The sequence below is a fragment of the Oncorhynchus nerka genome, linkage group LG19 (assembly GCF_034236695.1).
Source record: "Oncorhynchus nerka isolate Pitt River linkage group LG19, Oner_Uvic_2.0, whole genome shotgun sequence".
Lineage (NCBI taxonomy): Eukaryota > Metazoa > Chordata > Actinopteri > Salmoniformes > Salmonidae > Oncorhynchus > Oncorhynchus nerka.
The window spans coordinates 24,061,387-24,080,191 of NC_088414.1; positions in this window are offsets into that span (position 1 = coordinate 24,061,387).

Sequence of the window (18,805 nt, forward strand, 5' to 3'; positions counted from 1 at the left end):
CATCCTCCGGAACCTCCACTTTTCTGCACACCAGCCTCACACATCCCCCATCATATGGGGGAGGGAAGGAGGAAGGGAGAGAAGGGTGGGAGGGAGGGAGGGAGGGGTAAGGCTTCCTCACAGAGCCTGGAGCTCTGAGAAAAGAGGAGTGTTACGCTGTCTTCACAGAGCGCTGAGACCAGGCAGGGATTGTATATCCCAATCCTCTGGGACTGGATAAGGCAATGGAAGGGTATTTCTCGAGATGTGGAGCAGAGAAAAGAGAGAGTGTGGGCGAGAGAGAGAGAAAATGAGAGAGAGACGGAGACCAGGGTAGGGTAGTAGGGTTTCTAAGTCTTCGAGATCCAAGGCGGAGCTACTAAAAAGGAAACAACCCAAAGCAACAACAACAAAAACAACAACAACAACACACATCGGCTGCCACCATAAACAGCCGCCCTCGCCACGCTCTCCTATTTCCACAACAAAAACACGCAGTTAACATCAGTGGTTCTGTTGGGTCACAGAGCGGGCGGCTGGGTGAGAGAGAGGAGCGCATGCAGCACACAGCGCCTTTTAAAGGCTTTCAAATGCTCCCCTTTGCTCCGCCACACTCACAGCCCTCTCAGAGGCAGTCTGAGCCCGGCAGATCAAACAGATATCCAAGGCAGGGTGGGAGGCAAAGGCACAACTTGGAGGTTCAATGGTGAGAAGAGGAAACATTGAAGACTTTGAGGCGAGAGGCCCAGGCTCGCTGTAGTAACTTGGTCAGAGCAGGGGTCTCTTCCTCCCTGATATTTTTCCTTTCATACAGGGTGCATGCCTGCCAGGAAAGAGGATGTATGGGGTACAGGAACACCTGTATTTTAAGAATTGTATTTGTTTGTTCTTCAAATGATCCTACAGTAGATCTCACTCTCTCTAATTTAGTCATGGTTTGAATCATCTGATCACTGGGAAGATAAAGAGTGTCGACTACTGCTGGTCCTAGCTGAGCCGAGACTACCTATCCCAAAGCTGTTTCTGCCCCCTACTATATCCCAGACCCCCGCCACTCAACACCTGATGATGTACAACCCCCTGCAGGGTTGACGCTGTTGATGAGGGTGCCATCCCTCGCTTGGGTGCCATCCCTCACTTGGGTACCATCCCTCACTTGGGTGCCATCCCTCACTTGGGTACCATCCCTCACTTGGGTGCCATCCCTCGCTTGGGTGCAATCCCTCACTTGGGTGCCATCCCTCACTTGGGTACCATCCCTCACTTGTTCATCAGAGAGATAAATGGAGAGGAACGGTTGGGCGAGGACAGGAGTAAACCATCCATCTCACCTGTAATTATGCAAACTGCCAGTGACAAGCTTGTTGCTATATGTCACTCTCTCTGCTTTCCCTGCTGTGAAGGACTAGGGCAAGGGCTAGGCAAGTTGAGTCATCAACAAACCCATCCCCAACAACAACATGAACTCACTCCTCGCTCTGCATAATGGATTGCTGTTGTGTGGCGTTATTAGTCAAGTAGTGCACTGTGTATTAGGGCAGCAGGTAGCTTACCGGTTAGAGTGTTTAGTCAGGAACCAAATGATCACTAGTTCGAATCCCCAAGGTGAAAAATCGGTCAATGTGCCCTTGAGCAAGGCACTTTGCCCAAATTGCTCCAGGGCTGCTGTTGATAATGGAACAAGCAGACTGTGACCTAGGTCTCTGAGGGTGTACTAATACACACACGTGTGAAATATGACCACCCACCAAATGATAATATCTCAGTTCTAATCTAATAATTGTGTAGCCTCCTAATATATTGTCCCTAAAGTGTCCATGAGCCAGTTCTCCATGATGTTGTTGTTTTGCATCTCATTTGGATCCCATCAAAGATTTCACCATGTAGTACAGTACCAGTCAAACGTTTCATTCCAGGGGTTTTCTTTATTTGTACTATTTTCTGCATTGTAGAATAGTAGTGAAGACATCAAAACTATAAAATAACATATGGGATCATGTAGTAAAGAAAAAAGTTTTAAACAAATCAAAATATATTTTATATTTTATGTTCATCAAAGTAGCCACTCTTTACCTTGATGACAGCGTTGCACAATCTCAACCAGCTTCATGAGGTAGTCACCTGGAATGCTTTTCCAACAGTCTTGAATGAGTTCCCACATATGCTGAGCACTTGTTGGCTGCTTTTCCTTCACTCCGCATTCCAACTCATCCCAAACCATCTCAATTGATTGAGGTCGGGTGATTGTGGACGCCAGGTCTTCTGATGCAGCACTCCATCACATTCCTTCTTGGTCAAATAGCCATTACACAGCCTGGAGGTATGTTTGGTCATTGTCCTGATGAAAAACAAATGATAGCACCACTAAGCACAAACCAGATTGGATGGGGTATCGCTGCAGAATGCTGTGGTAGCCATTCTGGTTAAGAGTGCCTTGAATTCTAAACAAATCACAGACAGTGTCACCAGAAAAGCACCCCCACACCACCTCTGCCATGCTTCACGGTGGGAACCACACATGTGGAGATCATTCGTTCGCCAACTCTGCATCTCACAAAGACAAGCTGGTTGGAACCAATCTCAAATTTGCGCTCATCAGACCAAAGGAGAGGTTTCCACAGGTCTAATGTCCATTGCTGGTGTTTCTTTGGCCAAAGCAAGTCCCTTCTTATTATTGGTGTCCTTTAGTAGTGGTTTCATTGCAGCAATTCAACCATGAAGGCCTGATTCATGCAGTATCTTCTGAACAGTTGATATTGAGATGTCTGTTACTTGAACTCTGTGAAGTATTTATTTGGGCTGCAATCGAGGTGCAGTTAATTGCCCATTTCTGATGCTGGTAACTCTAATGAACTTATCCTCTGCAGCAGAGGTAACTCTGGGTCTTCCTTTCCTGTTGCGGTCATCATGAGAGCCAGTTTCATCATAGCGCTTGATGGCTTTGGCGACTGCACTTGAAGAAACTCTCAAAGTTCTTGACATTTTCCGTATTGACTGACCTTCATGTCTTAAAGTAATTATGGACTGTCGTTTCTCTTTGCTTATTTGAGCTGTTCTTGCCATAATATGGACTTGGTATTTTACCAAATAGGGCTATCTTCTGTATACCAACCCTACCTTGTCACAACATAACTGATTGGCTCAAACACATTAAGAAGGAAAGAAATTCCACAAATGTACTTTTAACAGCACACCTGTTAATTGACATCCATTCCAGGTGACTACCTCGTGAAGCTGGTTGAGAGAATGCCAAGAGTGTGCAAAGCTGTCATCAAGGTGGCTACTTTGAATATAAAATATATTTTCATTTAACACTTTTTTGGTTATTACATGATTCCATATAGTTTTGATGTCTTCACAATTATTCTACAATGTAGAAAATAGTTTTTTTTAATAAAGAAAAACCCTGGAATGAGTAGGTGTGTCCAAACTTTTGCCTGATACTGTAATTCTAAGGATTCTAAGAATGTCATAACGTCTATTGACGTGGGGAAGAAAGAGTACATGCTGGTTCCTAACAATACTTCGCAGTAACATTCACTATCCCCAATGGGAAGATATCTGTAGGACGTTGAAACCCTCCGCTGGCCCCCTTATTTTTACATAGATGGAGAGACTTGTGCTCTCACAGACCAGTCAGCCTGTTTTACAAGACTGAGACACACTACGTTGGTTCACTCTGGCTCCACAGGCACAGCCCCATTCATAGGTGCAACGCTTATGGCAATTTAAACGGCTTCTGTCACACTAAAGCGGAATTTTCCATATGTTTGATGTGTGATTTGGATGCGGACGGCTAGTGTGAACGCCGAGAAAATTGACAGATTTCACCCGTGGCTGCTCTCTTTCACATCAACTCCCTCGTTGATTCTGAGTTCTGCACAATGAGCAGACTGTGCTGTGACGGACCTCTCACTCATAAACAATGTATTGGAAAAAGCTCAAGTCAAACTGTATGGGAATCGAAATAGGGCAATCCTATAGGGTCGTTCCTCTGCAAACCCCTACATCTAAGATCTGAAAGAAAGGGGAGGGGGGAGCGGGGAATGGGTTAACATTCCTCAATTATGCTCTCCATCCCACTGTGGAAAATGTGATTACTTTTTTTGTCCTTGTGCATTATTGTTCCCCTGCATCATGGATAAGCCTCTCATTCCATTGGCCACCAATCTTTTTTTTTCAAGACATAAGAACAAAAGGAGAGCATTGTAAGAACTGGAGCTATATATTTCAACACATTACATTTGAACCAGTAGGGATGGAGGATCCTTTTGAAATGAGAATAAAGAGCCATTCTGAAACTGAGAACAGACAGTGTAGGTGATGGAGAGGACAGGGAAGTGGAGAAACGGCTTCAGCTATTGAAGAGCAGAATTATTATTTAATATCATTATTCATACTGTGTAATGATTTACATGTTGTGGTGTCATATATCTAAAGCACAGTCATGTCATGTTGTATGTAAACGCAGGCATGAGAGTTCAGTAGGAGTACAGAGAGCCACACAAAAGGAAATGTCAGAAACCACCATGCTCAAATAGTGGAATATGGTTTTTACAGAGGTATACAAACTATACCTGAAGGGAACCTACAGTTGAAGTCGGAAGTTTACATACACTTAGGTTGGAGTCATTAAAACTTGTTTTTCAACCACTCCACAATTTCTTGTTAACAAACTATAGTTTTGGCAAGTCAGCTAGGACATCTACTTTGTGCATGACACAAGTCATTTTTCCAACAATTGTTTACAGACAGATTATTTCACTAATAATTCTCTGTACCTCAATTCCAGCGGGTCAGAAGTTCACATACATGAAGTTGACTGTGCCTTTGAAAAGCTTGGAAAATTCCAGAAAATGTCATGGCTTTAGAAGCTTCTGATAGACTAATTGACATAATTTGAGTCAATTGAAGGTGTACCTGTGGATGTATTTCAAGGCCTACCTTCAAACTCAGTGCCTCTTTGTTTGACATCATGGGAAAAACAAAAGAAATCAGCCAAGACCTCAGAAAAAAATGTAGACCTCCACAAGTCTGGCTCATCCTTGGGAGCAATTTCCAAATGCCTGAGGGCACCACGTTCATCTGCACAAACAATAGTACGCAAGTATAAACACCATTGGGCCACGCAGCTGTCATACCACTCAGGAAGGAGATGCGTTCTGACTCCCAGAAATGAACGTACTTTAGTGGGAAAAGTGCAAATCAATCCCAGAACAACAGCAAAGGACCTTGTGAAGATGCTGGAGGAAACCGGAACAAAGGTATCTATATCTACAGTAAAACGGGTCCTATATCAACATAACTTGAAAGGCCACTTAGCAAGGAAGAAACCACTGCACCAAAACCGCCATAAAAGCCAGACTACGGTTTGCAACTGCACATGGGGACAAAGATTGTACTTTTTGGAGAATTGTCCTCTGGTGTGATGAAACAAAAATAGAACTGTTTGGCCATAATGACAATCGTTATGTTTGGAGGAAAAAGGGGGAGGCTTGCAAGCCGAAGAACATCATCCCAACCGTGAAGCACAGGGGTGGCAGCATCATGTTGTGGGGGTGCTCTGTTGCAGGAGGAACTGGTGCATTTCACAAAATAGATGGCAACATGAGGGAGGAAAATTATGTGGATATTTTGAAGCAACATCTCAAGACAACAGTTAAAGCTTGGTTGCAAATAGGTCTTCCAAATGGACAATGACCCCAAGCATACTTACAAAGTTGTGGCAAAATGGCTTAAGGACAACAAAGTCAAGGTATTGGAGTGGCCATCACAAAGCCCTGACCTCAATCCTGTAGAGAATTTGCGGGCAGAACTGAAAAAGCATGTGCGAGCAAGGAGGCCTACAAACCTGCATCAGTTACACCAGCTCTGTCAGGAGGAATGGGCCAAAATTCACCCAACTTATCGTGGGAAGCTTGTGGGAGGCTACAATTTAAAGGCAATGCTACCAAATACTAATTTTACATTTACATTTAAGTCATTTAGCAGACGCTCTTATCCAGAGCGACTTACAAATTGGTGCGTTCACCTTAAGACATCCAGTGGAACAGCCACTTTACAATAGTGCATCTAAATCTTTTAAGGGGGTGAGAAGGATTACTTTATCCTATCCTAGGTATTCCTGAAAGAGGTGGGGTTTCAGGTGTCTCCGGAAGGTGGTGATTGACTCCGCTGTCCTGGCGTCGTGAGGGAGTTTGTTCCACCATTGGGGGGCCAGAGCAGCGAACAGTTTTGACTGGGCTGCGCAGGAACTGTACTTCCTCAGTGGTAGGGAGGCGAGCAGGCCAGAGGTGGATGAACGCAGTGCCCTTGTTTGGGTGTAGGGCCTGATCAGAGCCTGGAGGTACTGAGGTGCCGTTCCCCTCACAGCTCCGTAGGCAAGTACCATGGTCTTGTAGCGGATGCGAGCTTCAACTGGAAGCCAGTGGAGAGAGCGGAGGAGCGGGGTGACGTGAGAGAACTAATTGAGTGTATGTAAACTTCAGACCCACTGGGAATGTGATGAAATAAAGAAATAATTATCTCTACTATTATTCTGACTTTTCACATTCTTAAAATAAAGTGGTGATCCTAACTGACCTAAGACAGGGAATGTATACTAGGATTAAATGTCAGGAATTGTGAAAGAGTATAAATGTATTTGGATAAGGAGTATGTAAACTTCAACTGTACATAATGGATTCATAACACATCCGTAAGCCATGCCCACCACATGCAATACAGGGCTCCAGACAAACTTTTTCCCCTTGTGGCACTGGTGCCACTAACTTTTTCAGTTGGTGGCACCAGCTCATGTTTGGTTGCCCCCAAAGAATGATTTGCGGTGTCATGCAATATAAAAATGTGTAATCATCTCAAGTCATTCACAATGCTCAATAAAGGAGCGTAATATTGAGATGGCATTCAAGAAATAACTTGTTACATGGTTCAAGATATTTTGACATGCAACCTAATCCATGCATTTTGAGTTGACAATTAGGCTATTAATGTTATATTTCACAGTCAAAATAGGTGTCACGTTCGTCATATTGATGAGACCAAGGCGCAGCGTGATAAGCATGCATGCTTCTTTTAATGAAGGAAAAAACACTAAGCAAACTAACAAACGAACAAAACGAACGTGAAACTATATAACAACGAGTGCTGACATATAACTACACATAGACAATAACCCACAAAACCAAAATGGAAAATGACAACCTAAACAGGATCCCCAATCAGAGACAACGATAAACAGCTGTCTCTGATTGGGAACCAATTCAGGCCACCATAGACCTACATATGCCAAGACAAAAAAAACACATACCACCCTCGTCACACCCTGACCTAACCAAAATAATAAAGAAAACTAAGATAACTAAGGTCAGGGCGTGACAGGGCTCCAGAATTTTCAGATTTTTTGTTCAATGGAGATGAATTTGCCTTCATCTTTATGTGCACTAATATGACATATGGGCCTAATTTGATTGGGGGTAATCCACAACACGAGGAAGTGGGAATTTTAAGGCCCTATAAACAATTTTAAATTTTTTGCAGAATTTCATTTAGTTTTTTCCTAAATGACATTTTCTCCGTGTTAATGTTCCAGGTTTCACTCTCAACATCACACTTTGGTAGAAAAACAACACACTTTGATGATCTAAGTCCACAACAATGCTTAAAGGACCATTTTTTTAGGCCTGGGAAAAGTCGAAGTCATTTTTATTTTGGAGTGTAGTTACCCTTTAATTCAAGTGTGCACCTAGCAATAGGTTGTTGTTTAGCAGTGATTTTGCAGCTCGCATGTGTTGGTAGAGTTTCCATAACAAATACCCACTGGATTGTAGTAATGGGAAAAAAATAGTGTTTGACTCTATATCATATCGTTTTGACAATAGCTCAATATTATTTTTGTCCTTGTTGGCTTTACCTGCACCAAAACTCCAGTATTTTCCTTCATAGCTTGTTCTCCATTTTCTTTTTAAACAGGGAGGCAATTTGCCTTCATACTTTAATTTCCATGACTGATGGAAACTCGTTTTCTCATGGCTCTCTCTTGTCCCTGTAAATGTCCCTCCTCAGCAGACATATGGTGAGCAATATGTTTGGAACATCGAATCACAGTAGAACCACAGTATCAAATTGCATAAAAATATATGGTAAATGGAACTGACCATGTATATTGAATGCATACTTACTTTATTGTGTCTTTTTTATTTCTTATTTCTATATCTTGTATGTTTCTGTTCTATCTTGTAATTCTTAGTAGTACATTGATATTGATTACTGCATTGTTGGGGTTAGAGCTTGCAAGGAAGGCATTTCACTGATCTTGTGACATTAAAAACGTGAAACTTGAAAAAATACATATCAGTTGCAATCAGTGCCGTTTAAGATGAGGAAGGACGATTTTTTTTCATGAGCATGGCCTTATTTTTATTACAACATATTGGATGACTCTCATTCATATTCCATTCACCCAGTTCAATGTAACGATAGGTTTAGGATACTACACAATACTCACATTTTCTCTATACCCATCATGAGGTTGCTACAACCTAGCCTATGAATGAAAGTTTATAACGTCTATAACACAGGTCGAGAGACAAATTTGAGATGACAGACAGTGACACATGGACAGACAGTGACATTCAATACCACATTGCACACGCTTGCCTGCATCTAGCTGATCTAGGGTGTAATCATTAGTCCAAAAGTTGAAAATAAGAGTTTCTATTGGATAAATTCATATATGTTCATCCCCGTTTTGTTCCGTTTGCTTCCGTTTATTAAGAAATGTTTTTCAGCGGATAAATACACAGTTCACTTTCATAGCAGCCATGTTGTATTCCTTCTCGCATCTATTGTATCTACTATGCGCTCTACCTCCTCTCACCGCTTCCCTTCGCTTGTGGACTTCAATGCACAACACATCAGCTGTATGCCAAGCCAAACCGCTGCACACAGCCTATATAGTTGCCACCATATTAGCTAAAGTAACTACGTCATAGTCAGCATAGCTAATAGAACTAACGTGTTAGTAAACCCGCTACAATCACGCAGTAAAGTTAGTGTACCAGTTACACCGGAACCAGATACACCGGCGAGCCCCGGGGGCAATAAATTCGTAAAACCTAAAGCTTACCTTGACTTGGAAGAGTTACAGTGTTTTGTTGGAAAGCCATAGCCAGCTAACTAACATAGCATCCCTCTCAGCAGGGTGTTTCAGTAGGCTAAACTAGCTATCTGCATTTGCTAGCTAAGCAAGTGAAACTGGAAAAGACGACAATCTCTCTCTCTCTCTCTATTTCTGTCTTTCTTCTCCTTCATTTTGGAATAAATGAATTAGTAAAAAACTGTTCAACTATTGTCTTTCTCTCTCTTTGAGTCAACTACTCACCACATTTTATACAATGCAGTGTTAGCTAGCTGTAGCTTATGCTTTCAGTAGTAGATTCATTATTAATCCTTTGATTGGGTGAACAACATGTCAGTTCATGCTGCAAGAGCTATGATAGGCTGGAGGACGTCCTCCGGAAGTTGTCATAATTACTGTGTAAGTCTATGGAAGGGGTGAGACCAATGAGCCTCCTAGGTTTTTTAATGAAGTCAATGTACCCAGAGGAGGACGGAAGCGAGCTGCCCTCTGGCTACACTATGGTGCTAACCTACAGAGTGTTGTTGAGGCTACTATAGACCTTCTTTGCAAAATAATGTGTTTTAATCAGTAATAAAAAGCATAACTTTTTAAATGTCTTACAATTTAAATGTTCATGAAATTCACTGGGGAGGATGGTCCTCCCCTTCCTCCTCCAACGAGCCCCTACTGATCCATATAGGTATCGGCACCTAAGTGATAGTGTTATGAGGTCCCTGGCAATTGATGCAAATAATCATGAAATTAATATGCCAGGTAGGCATAACCTACTTTCTAGTTAATGAGAATGTTTTTTGGAAAGCCTTTTTCCATCTATCAGAAGATAGTTATCATTAGCATCGCTAACTGCTACAGTGGTAGAAATACAGTACTTGCACTGCACACACACAGACGAGACAGGGGCATTCCTGTGTAGTTGCCTCTTATAAAAGTTGCAGGAAATATGAATTACTGATGCATTCTGTTCATGTCTTATTACAAACTTGGACAAATTAATACATTTTCCAATGAGTTCGATACATTTAATTAATTTCCTACCAAGTTCAATATTATCGGTATATGGATTTTTTTTGTCTTTCATCTTAGCATCCAAAGGCATTGTATGCAGCCAGCTATGCACTCGTATCCCCCATGGACCGGTTCATACATAAAACATTCTCCATTCAGGCTGTAAAGGTGTCGATTTCCTCCTTAACTCAATTTAATGGCGGGAAGGCAGATTTATTTTTGTTTGAAATATGCATACACAATTTTCCACCACCATGTTACAGTGGCTAATACCTAGGAATGCTAGTCCCGGATATTGCGTATCAAGTTCAGCCAATCAGGTTACAGTAGTCTGCTGTTAACCCCTGGCTCACTCTTAGTGGAATTGCCAACAACCGGATGTATCCGATTTTCAGGGATACAGCTAATTCAACCTTGCTTCCTTTTCCGCTGAAGACCAGATGTGGGAACACCGCTCAAGCGTTTTCTTTTAAGACTGCTACGTTAGGTTACCCCTGGCTGAACGCGGGGAGCAACGTCAGGAAGTGGCATTAGCCACTCGAACATGGTGGTGGAAAATGGTGTTCCATAAAGAAAGGGTTACGGTTAGGGTAAAGGTAAGGTTTAGCTAACATGCTAAGTAGTTGCAAAGTAGCTCAAAAGCAATAAGCAGTTGAAAAGTTGCTAATTAGCTAAAATTGTCCATGATGAGATTCGAGCACGCAACCCAAATGTTGCATATTTTTTCCATTAAATCAAGTTAAAGAGGAAAAAGTCACCTTTGCAGCCTGAATGGAGAATGTTTTAGGTACAAACCGGTCCACAGAGGATACAAGTGTATAGCCGGCTGCATACATTGTCTTTGGATGGTAAGGCTAAATTACTCAATATCACCATCCGCCGGCCTTTGGGTAGTACCTTCGGGCTAAATACTACCCAACGAGTCCTAGTGCAGCAGCTCCATATTTCAAAGCCATATCAGATACTGTAGATCTTGAATGTAAAACATTCATTTGATTGAGGTGACCAGGTAAAATATACATCCCAATTAAAAATGTTACTCTCACAGCCAAGTCAAAGGGTAAAAGAAATGTGACTTTATAGTCGTAGTCTGGAGCCCTGCAGCACATAAGCATCATACTATACCGAACAAAACAATAAATGCTAAATGTAAAGTGTTGGTCCCATGTTCCATGAGCTGAAATAAAAAATCCCAGGAATGTTCCATTTGCAACAAAAGCTGAGGAGTATTTCTGTCTGGAATAAAGCCCTTTTGTGGGGAAAAACTGATTCTGAATGGCTGGGCCTGGCTCCCCAGTGGTTGGGTGTGCCTGGCTCCCCAGTGGTTGGGTGGGCCTGGCTCCCCAGTGGTTGGGTGTGCCTGGCTCCCCAGTGGTTGGGTGGGCCTGGCTCCCCAGTGGTTGGGTGTGCTTGGCTCCCCAGTGGTTGGGTGGGCCTGGCTCCCCAGTGGTTGGGTGTGCCTGGCTCCCCAGTGGTTGGGTGGGCCTGGCTCCCCAGTGGTTGGGTGGGCCTGGCTCCCTAGTGGTTGGGTGTGCCTATGCCCTCCCAGGCCCACCCATGGCTGCTCCATGCCCAGTCATGTGAAATCCATAGATTAGGGCCTAATGAATGTATTTCATTTGACAGATTTCCTTCTATGAACTGTAACTCATAAAATCGTTGAAATTGTTTCATGTTGCGTTTAAATTTTTGTTCAGTATAATTCAACCCCTGCAAACTGCAGTCCTTTGGGCGACTATGACATTTGGGCTCCATTGAGGAAAACAAAACGGAGCAAAATCGCGGGAGCAAACAACATTGTTGGTATAACAAAAAGACTAACAAGTGCTCCAGCCCTGCAGAATATTTTTCTTCATTTTCTCTCTAATCTCATTGTCTTCAAAGAAAAATAACAAAAGACACGGAATACCCTTCAAGCCCTCCCGGGTGCACACAGCCAGCGAGAGCAAGAGAGAGAGCGGCACAAGAGAACAGCAGCGCACCGCCTCGGCCTAGCTGCACGCGCAAGGCAGGGGCTGACACATTTTTGTGTTTCATCTCGTGAAATTGAATATTCTCTCTCATCCTTGGCATGGGACTATAAACGCTTCAGGGTGGGAGGGGGAGGTAGGTTGAGAGGGAGACATCCGTGATTTTCAGAATTGTTTCCCCCTCCTCTTTAGGAAACTGGATATATTTAGAAAATATGCCAGGGACATTTAAGCATAAAGCCCTTGACAGAAAAAGGCACAAAGAAATCACTAAACCACTGAAACCTGCCCCTGATAAATCATGTTATAAAAGAACACAGTGCAGGAACCTCTTGGAAGGCGTATAAGCCCAGTATACTGGTATAGACCGGTCTGTCCCAACATGTTGAGATAAATACAGTGGAGTGTCTTGCCAGATGGATCTTAGGAGCTCCTAGAAATGACAGACCATTTGTCACCCACATTACCTTGTATGGACCGGACCCACATGACCTTGTATGGACCGGACCCACATTACCTTGTATGGACCGGACCCACATGACCTTGTATGGACCGGACCCACATGACCTTGTATGGACCGGACCCACATTACCTTGTATGGACCGGACCCACATTACCTTGTATGGACCGGACCCACATGACCTTGTATGGACCGGACCCACATGACCTTGTATGGACCGGACCCACATTACCTTGTATGGACCGGACCCACATGGACCGGACCCACATGACCTTGTATGGACCGGACCCACATGACCTTGTATGGACCGGACCCACATGACCTTGTATGGACCGGACCCACATGACCTTGTATGGACCGGACCCACATTACCTTGTATGGACCGGACCCACATGACCTTGTATGGACCGGACCCACATGACCTTGTATGGACCGGACCCACATGACCTTGTATGGACCGGACCCACATGACCTTGTATGGACCGGACCCACATTACCTTGTATGGACCGGACCCACATGACCTTGTATGGACCGGACCCACATTACCTTGTATGGACCGGACCACATTACCTTGTATGGACCGGACCCACATTACCTTGTATGGACCGGACCCACATGACCTTGTATGGACCGGACCCACATTACCTTGTATGGACTGGACCCACATGACCTTGTATGGACCGGACCCACATGACCTTGTATGGACCGGACCCACATTACCTTGTATGGACCGGACCCACATTACCTTGTATGGACCGGACCCACATGACCTTGTATGGACCGGACCCACATGACCTTGTATGGACCGGACCCACATTACCTTGTATGGACCGGACCCACATTACCTTGTATGGACCGGACCCACATGACCTTGTATGGACCGGACCCACATGACCTTGTATGGACCGGACCCACATGACCTTGTATGGACCGGACCCACATTACCTTGTATGGACCGGACCCACATGACCTTGTATGGACCGGACCACATGACCTTGTATGGACCGGACCCACATGACCTTGTATGGACCGGACCCACATTACCTTGTATGGACCGGACCCACATGACCTTGTATGGACCGGACCCACATGACCTTGTATGGACCGGACCCACATGACCTTGTATGGACCGGACCCACATGACCTTGTATGGACCGGACCCACATTACCTTGTATGGACCGGACCCACATTACCTTGTATGGACCGGACCCACATGACCTTGTATGGACCGGACCCACATTACCTTGTATGGACCGGACCACATTACCTTGTATGGACCGGACCCACATTACCTTGTATGGACCGGACCCACATTACCTTGTATGGACCGGACCCACATTACCTTGTATGGACTGGACCCACATGACCTTGTATGGACCGGACCCACATTACCTTGTATGGACCGGACCCACATTACCTTGTATGGACCGGACCCACATGACCTTGTATGGACCGGACCCACATGACCTTGTATGGACCGGACCCACATGACCTTGTATGGACCGGACCCACATGACCTTGTATGGACCGGACCCACATTACCTTGTATGGACCGGACCCACATTACCTTGTATGGACCGGACCCACATGACCTTGTATGGACCGGACCCACATTACCTTGTATGGACCGGACCACATTACCTTGTATGGACCGGACCCACATTACCTTGTATGGACCGGACCCACATGACCTTGTATGGACCGGACCCACATTACCTTGTATGGACTGGACCCACATGACCTTGTATGGACCGGACCCACATTACCTTGTATGGACCGGACCCACATTACCTTGTATGGACCGGACCCACATGACCTTGTATGGACCGGACCCACATGACCTTGTATGGACCGGATGTGCACATCACAAGGTAGTTGTTAAAATACATACAGTCACTTTTGTTTCAAAGTTGAAAACATTGAAGCTCATGAAACAGTTGTACATGCAGATGTTTTTTCCCCCAAACATGAACTCAACGTATCCTAGACTACATCCTTATCCTAGCTGCGGCACATTGACAGCACTGTATAAAGCTTTCTAGCCAATGGCATCTTTATCCTCCTCCAACTGTTATTTTCCTTCCATTATAAAAAAAACTAAGAATTGTTGTCCAGCTGCAGCATTTAAGGTCTCGGGGATAGCCTATCACAATTCATAATTCATGCAGTCAGCAAGTGAATAATGAGGGGGCAGAATTTTCACTTTTGGATAAATAGCGTGCCCAATTTCAACTTCCTGCTACTCATGCCAAGAATATAAGATATGCATATTATCCATAGATTTGGATAGAAAACACTCTGAAGTTTCTAAAACTGTTTGAATCATGTCTGTGAGTATAACAGAACTTATGTAGCAGGCAAAACCCAGAGGACTAACTGTTCAGATTTTTCCCCCTCTCTCTGTTCCCTGAGTTGTCATTGCCAAGGGATATTTCTTTGGAACCTGTTTTCAGTTCCTACCGCTTCCACTGGTTGTCACCAATCTTGGTAATTTGGTTGAGGTTATTCCTTTGTGCAATGAAGAAGTAGGCCAACTAGGAACTGGGTATACTGTTGAGAGTTGCACCAGACGTGACAAGTATCGCTGGTTTGTTTTCATTCCTGTATTGAACACAGAAAGACCCGTCTACAATTTGATCGATTATTAACGTTTAAAAATACCTATAGTTGTATTACAAAAGTAGTTTGAAATATTTTGGCAAAGTTTATAGGCAACTTTTGAAATATTTTGTAGTGACGTTGCATTTTTTGTAAGCTGTTTTTTTCTGGATCAAACGCGCTTTATTAATGTTAACATTAACATTTTGTACATATATGGATGGAATTAATCGAACAAAAGGACCAATTGTGATGTTTATGGGACATATTGGAGTGCCAACAAAAGAAGCTCGTCAAAGGTAATGCATGTTTTATATTTTATTTCAGCGTTTTGTGTAGCGCCTGCAGGGTTGAAATATGCTAACCCCTTTGTTTACTGTTTGTGCTATCATCAGATAATAGCTTCTTATGCTTTCGCCGAAAAGCATTTTAAAAATATGACATGTTGGCTGGATTCACAACGAGTGTAGCTTTAATTGAGTATCTTACATGTGTGATTTAATGAAAGTTTGAATTTTATAGTATTTTATTTGAATCTGGCGCTCTGCATTTTCCCTGGCTATTGGCCAGTTGAGACATTTGCGTCCCGCCTATCCCAAAGAGGTTTTAAAATACATACAGTCACGTTTGTTTCAAAGTTGAAAACATTGAGGCTCATGAAACAGTTGTACATGCAGATGTCTTTTCTGCGGCACGTTGACTACATCCTTATCCTAGCTGCGGCACATTGACAGCACTGTATAAAGCTTTCTAGCCAATGGCATCTTTATCCTCCTCCAACCGTTATTTTCCTTCCATTATAAAAAAAAACTCGGGGATAGCCTATCACAATTCATAATTCATGCAGTCAGCAAGTGAATAATGAATGTTTCTGCCTCAGTTGACAGGATGCCAGAGGTGGAACAGCACTGTTAGTGTCCTGCTCCACTACTCTGTAACTCTGGGGCTACAGCCACAGGTTCTCTCTTTCTCTCTTATCCAGGTTCCCTCTTATGCTGTGATCATACTAGACAAAATCACTGCATAAACAGATGTCAACACATCAACTTGTGATTTCATATTCATGCTTTTCCCTCTATTCAAATCAGGATGGACTGTTTTGCTGTGGAATGGAGTGTTTTGATTGCGATTAAGCTATTTTGGAGAAATCCCCAGAAGCATAGAGTTACTCACCCTTAGACGGTTCACTTTGGACCACTGTCAACTGTAATGTTTTCTCAGGAGAAATTGAGCCCATTGAACAGGCTCCTTTGTATTGCTACCACTGACACATCAGGCTGTGGGAACCTGGTGTTTCTAAAGAGCCAGTTACCTGCTCCACCACACTGCTACTGCCTTGATCAGCATGTATCATAAATCATTCAAATAAAGCTAATTGAATGTTCATGTACACTCCCTTATCAGATCCACCAGACGAGCCACGCAGCCTGGTCCCATAGACTAGACATAACATAGTGAATTAGTATGATATGTTACGTTTGGTATAGTTACATAAGACAGAAGGTTTAAGGCAAAAATGAAAGGAGTGTGGTTGGTCGGGGTAGATAGGTGGCTGTATAATGTGAACGTCTAGCAACCCAAAGGATGCGTGCTCGAATCTAATCATGGACAATTTTAGCTAATTAGCAACTTTTCAACTACTTATTACTTTTAGCTACTTTGCAACTACTTAACATGTTAGCTAACCCTTACCCTTACCCTTACCCCAACCTTAACACTTTTAGCTCCCCCTAACCCTAAACTTAACCCTTTAACCTAACTCCTAACCTTAACTCTAACTCTAACCTTAACCAAGAACCCTAACCCCTAGCTTAACTAACGTTAGCCAGCTAGCTAACATTAGCATTAGCCACCTAGCCACCTAGTTAACATTAGCCACAACAAATTAGAATTCGTAATATATTGTATGTTTTTCAAATTCGTAACATATTGTATGTTTTTCAAATTCGTAACATATCCTACGAAATGGATGGTGAACATCCACAAATGTAACATATCATACTAAATGGAGTGTCTCGGATTTACATACCAAAGTATATGAAATGCTCTGAGACTAGGCTGGGATTGCAGAGTGAGTCTGAGTCTTATTAACTGAGGTGCCCTGGCTGGTCTGTGTGCCATGCAGTGGAGTGGACACCCTGCCTCGGGGCTGCTCATCAGTACTTGTCACTGGGCCTGGCCCATTAGTCAGCAGGCAGATGACAGGGCCTCTTGTAAAGGATAGCTGACCCCCCTGGAGAGCCAAGTGTCTTCCCAAAAAGACAGATTATGGCCAGGGGAGGAGGGGGGTTCACTGGGTAGTCCAGGGAGGGCTTCTCCTCGTGGATATCCTGGGAGCTGACCTGCCCCTGACCCCGGCTGTACAATGAAGTTAGCCCACTGATGATATGGGCATTATTTGACAAAATCGCAGATTCTCCCCTGAAAAAAAAGCGGGGGCCCTCTGAAGGAGGATGGGATACCCAACAGTGATGCTAATCCCACAGTTTGGTGAGTAGGAGTTGAGGGAGGCGGGGAGGGAGAAATTATTAAATGAAATCCTAGGCATTTGCCATTTGATGAGTCTCTCTCTCTCTGCTGTGTTATGTAAATGACAGGCAGCGTAGCTCTCAGAGCCAAGTGTAGGTATCTACTGTATCTATCTGACAGTTGGACGTGTGATGGATGAACAGCCGTTGAGTTTTGAGGCTCATGGTGGATCCTCTTTGAGTCACCATACACTGAGACTTTTTGCTATCCAGTTATACCTCTTTATTTAGATGATATGCTAATTTCATGATAACAAATCAGCTTCCCCCAGAAAAGGAGAAGGGTATGCTTATGAAGGTTGTTTGTCAGCAAATACAATTACTCACTGTCATTTATGGCTAATTAACACAGATGACAATTTAATGAATGATAGGATTAAATATGGGTGGTTATTCATATTCTTTAAAAAGCAAAATTATTTTAATGTGAAGGGTGAATCTTATGTAAACTGTAGCTTAAAGGATTTAATTTTCACCGGGGAAATACATTCTAAATCTTGGAGGACTTAAATACTAGGTAGAACTGAAATGAACAGATACCAGTGGTGAATTAACTATGATTCTATTAGGTTGAAAATTATCAGCCATTTTTTTCTCAGAGATGCCATTTAGAGAACTACAGATGCCTGTCACAAAGGGTTTTCCCCATCTGACATCCTAAGAAAGTCCCCTAGTCAGTCAGTTGGCTGGCAGCGGCAGGGGACCAGGCCAACACTAATGTAGAGCAGATGTGGCATTATGAGGGCGGGTGAGGGGTGGGCTGGAACCCAGGCAGGGGAGGAGCATCAGATCTGTGTATCACTGAGCCTTCAAGAGCTCTCCTTTTGACACTCTCCATCAGTCCTACCGGAACGCTAAATGACTGGACTCTAACTCTGAGGTGACAGTTACCATCTGGCTGCTCACACAGATGCACATGAGCTCCCTCAACCCTTCCCCATTAGGTAATGTAAGGCCTTTGTCAGGGCATGGAGTGACTGCTGTGTACCACACGAGGCCTCTTGATCATTTAATGTTTAACTCAAATGGCTGTCATCTTCCCTTGGCCCTTTGTGCTCTTCACAAACACTGTGCTCAATCGCATTATCATTACAGAGGAAATCAGTCATATTAAGCCACTG